At 34.9% G+C, this 5,212-nt stretch overlaps 1 pseudogene; it reads right to left on the bottom strand.

Moving 5' to 3' along the window:
• Positions 1-263: 263 nt before the first annotated feature.
• On the bottom strand, positions 264-4,783 carry LOC145983732 (NADH-ubiquinone oxidoreductase chain 5 pseudogene; annotated as a pseudogene).
• Between the last annotated feature and the right edge of the window lie 429 nt (positions 4,784-5,212).

The raw sequence follows: 5,212 nt of genomic DNA on the forward strand, positions 1-5,212 counted from the left end.
TTATAATAAAATAAAGTAAATAATTAATATAATTATAAGTACCTCATTAATTATTATAATAATCACTTCAATTGTAATAATATTATCCACACTACTATAAAAAAACAATTACAGACCGAGGAAAAAATCACCATTTGAGTGTAGGTTTGACCCAAAATCCTCAGCACGAATTCCATTTTCTATAAAATCCTTCCTAATTGCAGTAATTTTTCTCATTTTTGATGTAGAAATTGTATTACTACTACCAATAACAGTTATTATTACTAATTCAAAACTAATATATTGATTATGTGTTAGATTCTTATTTCTATTAATCTTACTTTTAGGTCTATATCATGAATGAACCCAAGGATCACTAGAATGAGCATGCTGGAGTAATAGTTAATGATAACATTTGAGTTGCATTCAAAAGGTATTGAATAATTCAATTTACTTTACTGAGCAAGAAGCAAAAGCAATCAGCTTCGACCTGAATAAATTGGTATATGTTACCCTTGCTTACTTAACTGAAGCCAAAGGAAGGCGGCATATTAATGTTAATAATAAAATTAGGATTAGCTCCTCAGTTAAGGGGTATAATATTAAGGGGAGGCTGCTAACTTCCATCTTTAGTGGTGAAATTCCATTAATGCTCTTACACTGTTTCTTTAGTATAAAATTACATTACATTTTCATGATAAAGCTGGACTCTAAATAAATCCAAGAAATGTTTACAGAACTATTCTGCCCTTCCTAATAACTTCAATATTATGCTTTATTATAAGCTATATAAACACACATAAATTATTAATAAAATTACTATTAAAAATGAAAATATAAAATAAATATTAAAATAATTAGAATGAATTAGTTGAATGTATAAAGAATCACTCCTTATGTATTTATACACCCCCTGTCCACCTATAAACTCACTCCATCCGTAGTCAATAATCCTAATATATAAACCCCCCGTAGTAAATGAACTACTAATTAAACCACCCGAAGATAAGTAGGGTAAAAATCATATTCCTCCTAATAAATAATATATTATTTTATTATTAAAAAATGGGTAAATTTCGAATAAGAAAGACGTAATATTATATCCAATTCATCCGCCTAATAAAATACAAATGATTGCTCCTATCTTCAGGTTAAGCGGAATAATAATAACAAAAGCAGAGGGAAAAACTAATCATATTAAGCCAGAACTACCTACAATGGATAGTAATAATAAACCTAATATACCCTTAAATATACCCCAGCCTCCATCATCAGAAAAAAATTGAAATGAAGCACCTCTATAAGACTTACCAACTAAATAATAATTCAACCGAAAACTATAAGCTATAGTTATGCCCGTAGAAATCCATAATAAAATAAATATTACTAAATTAAAAGAAGATATACTTAATATTTCCAAAATTAAATCCTTAGAATAAAATCCAGCCAAAAATTGTATCCCACATAGAGCAAGACCAGAAATTATTATACAAGAAATAGTTATTGGCATCTTATTAATTAAGCCCCCCATACAGCGGATATCCTGAACATCTCCTATAATATGAATAACCACACCAGCACATAAAAATAATAAAGACTTAAATATAGCGTGCGTCAATAAATGAAAAAATGATAACTCCTTTAACCCCATAGATAATGTTAACATTATTAACCCGAGCTGTCTTAATGTAGACAAAGCAATAATTTTCCTCAAATCATACTCAAAATTAGCACCAACCCCAGCTATAAATATGGTTAACCCAGATAATAATAAGAGCACCCTACCAAGAACAGTACATATTAATATATCCCCAAAACGAATTAATAAATAAACCCCAGCAGTAACCAAAGTAGAAGAGTGAACCAATGCAGAAACTGGGGTTGGTGCAGCCATAGCTGCCGGTAGTCATGCAGAAAATGGAATTTGTGCACTCTTTGTTATTCCAGCAATGATAATAAATCTAGTAATTAATATTATATCAAAATCAGAAATTAATCATAAATAATAAATATAATTCCAGTTTAATATTAAAGCAATAGATAATAAAATAAATACATCCCCAATTCGGTTGGATAGAGCAGTTAATATTCCAGCAGAATAGGAACGAACATTCTGATAATAAATTACTAGACAGTAAGAAACTAATCCTAAACCATCCCATCCTAAAATAATTCTAATAATATTAGGGGAAACAATTAAAAACATCATAGATCCAACAAATAATAAAACTAAAATAATAAATCGATTTATATTATAATCCCCCTCTATATAAGAGCCTCTATAATTAATAACTATAGAAGAAATATATATAACTAATCCTATAAAAATTAAAGATATTCAATCAAACAATATTGTTATAATAATATTGGAACTATTCAAATTAACAATACTTCACTCAATAAAAATTGTAACATCCTTAATTAAAAATATTATTCCTAATAACAATAAAATTACTCTACTAATTAATAAAATTTCAACTTCCTGCCTTTAAAATTGGGAAAAAGAATCGTTTTGACAACCCTGTATTTCATACTATTTAAATTCCCCTGTTCGGCTGTATACAAACAGCATTCCGATTTTCGACTTTATACCCTCATAAAATTAAAACAAATGTGGCAACTTACATTTTTGGTTAAGCCGGTTTTCAACTTTCTAGTGTCAGGATTTTTAAAAAGTTACATATGAAAACTCTGTATTTCAAATTAAAACCTTTCCTAATTGGCCGTGTTTACGGTAACACTAATAAGCATGATTCCGATTTTCAACTTCATACATTCAAAAATTGAAAAGTTAAAATTAGCAACCTGAATTTCCAATTGCTTTAAACTTTTCCCTTTCGCTACATTCAAAGTATCATACATAACCAGCGTAAAAGAAAGTTAGATATGGCAATCGTGCACCGGCGAGTGTTTGGCATGAACACCTGTCTGCCTTTTATCTTCCTCCGTACAAGTTGCTTCGTCTTTCCTCTGCGTGCTCCTGGCCTTTAGAAGGTCGAATGGATTCTCTGCAGTAGTTTCGCCAGTGTTACTCGAACCAATATCCCGGAATAACTCACTTCTCCCGCGCCGTGGACTGTAACGTCGGGCCGATATGCCGAAGTGCTTAGCCCGAACAAGAAGTTGAAACGAAATGAGTTTCAGTCCCAATCCCTGGTGGTAGGAAATGAATGAGTGGTTCCATTCTCTCAACTTATAAAACCACAGGTGGCACACCTGCTGTTGAAATATAGTGTCCCCAGAAGTAGTAGTAGAGTAGTAAAAGTGATAATGAAAATATAATAATAATAATAATAATAATAATAATATCGCTCTCTTCACGAAAACAGTCCAGTGAAGATCGAAGCTTCCCCTTGCCTCCTCCACACCCCTGGCCTCCAGGTTTGCCACACTTCTTCTACGCTTCACAGTTGACACATTGCGCGTTGTACGTATGCGGGCGGTTCATTGTGCCTTCCCTGGTGTATTGTTTAAGGATTATTCCTTGCTTATTGGCAACACTGTAGATGAGTGACGTAATCTTGTCTGGACTGTTTCCGTGGCGTTTAGTAATAATCAGTTTTATAACAACAATAACGGGCGATTTTCAAATGCCGTACAAATTGCACAAACAAAATTACTAATGTACTCGGAACCTTTGATCGTTAGTTTTCTGTATACACTCGTATTATCCAACCTCGGAGCGTTCCGGGGTCGCTCCGGAGCGGAGTGGGCAAGTTTTCCAACTTCCTCTGCTCCGATCCGGAGCGGAGTGAACCATTTTCTAAAATTTCGCTCCTTGCTCCGGAGCGGAGCGAGAAATTTTCCGATTCCCGCTGCTCCGCTCCGGAGCGGAGCGGGCTAAGACATCGCTCCGCTCCGGAGCGGAGCGAACCATTTTTTCGAATCTCGCTCCTCGCTCCGGAGCGTGGGCAACAGTCGGAGCGTTGATCCGCTCCGCTCCGAAACCCTGCTGAGAACCTCACTTGCTGCATCCTGTGTCCAGGGGAGAGTCTGTTGCTATGGAGCTACAGATCACGTGGTGCTGAGAGTAGCTGTGCGGGAATCTGAATCGCTTATCTTTCTCCAGGTTACTATATTTGTAAAAATAACATCCATGCCCAGGCCGGTATTCGAATCCAGAACCCCTGGTGTCGTAGCGCGAAGGGCTTACCACTATATTTAATTTACCTTTTTTTCCGCCACGGAGCTTGGCTGGTTAGCCAATGTGTTTATATTATGTTGCGATATTATGGTAAAACCAGAATAGCTGCCTGTTGTTGGGTCACCCGAGGTTCAAAATCAATTCTCACCTCTGGAATGGTACAGGTGTTTCGTCATCACTCACACACAAATATCCGCCGACGAAAGATGTGAAACTCGAGGAAGAGTTCGAAGTTCTGTCAACCAAGGAGAAGATTGAATACTTTTTCAATAATAATGACATAAAAATAACAATTATAATGTTTATAATTAAAATATTTATTAGGTAAAAGGATGTAATAAGAATAGAGACATAACAACACGTATTCATTATCTAGCTACCAAAGAAATGTATGTCAAAAATTGGTTTAGTGCATTAAAAAAAGTTGTTACGTCTAGCTGATGAAAAATAAAGTCCCTAATCATTATTTTTATGCCTATTAGTATTATTAGTAGCACCATAAATTTTAGGAGCCACTGTCAAGACAAAGTTGTATAACCGCAATCTAATCTTTAGCTTTATGTAAGTTCTGCGAAAATAAAGTAGAATAGTAAATAAGTATTTTGCTTTTCTAATTTCGAACGTGATATACCTTTTGCACAGCGAGCTCGGGGTCCGCATCCCCTGAGCATTGTTTTCCTACTAGTATCTTTGTCCCTGGCTCCACCTTGCATGTCAAACATTCAGAATATCATATATCTCTTCACGCATGTAAAACTTACGAACACTTTTCTTCCTGTTATTGTCATATGCTTGCTTTCACACAAACCTAACCTTATGGCTGCGATGGCTTTTGTAAGAAACATTAGAGATTAACAGAGAAACTTACAATTAGAGTTCAGCTTATCGCTTTGTGAGGAACTGAAATATGCCCATACAGGTAAAACCTCATAGAAGAACGGGAACACTCCGAGATTTTACACATTTTGATATTTTCCTTCATTCCTCCTCGACACAAGATATCGCGCGGATCAAGCCCAGTAGATTTCCCAAAGGTACATCAACCACCAACCCAAGCAGAATGCTATGACTCATTTCTCATGTGCATAT

The sequence above is a fragment of the Lepisma saccharinum genome, chromosome 2, assembly GCF_977018435.1.
Source record: "Lepisma saccharinum chromosome 2, izLepSacc3.1, whole genome shotgun sequence".
Classification (NCBI taxonomy): Eukaryota; Metazoa; Arthropoda; class Insecta; order Zygentoma; family Lepismatidae; genus Lepisma; species Lepisma saccharinum.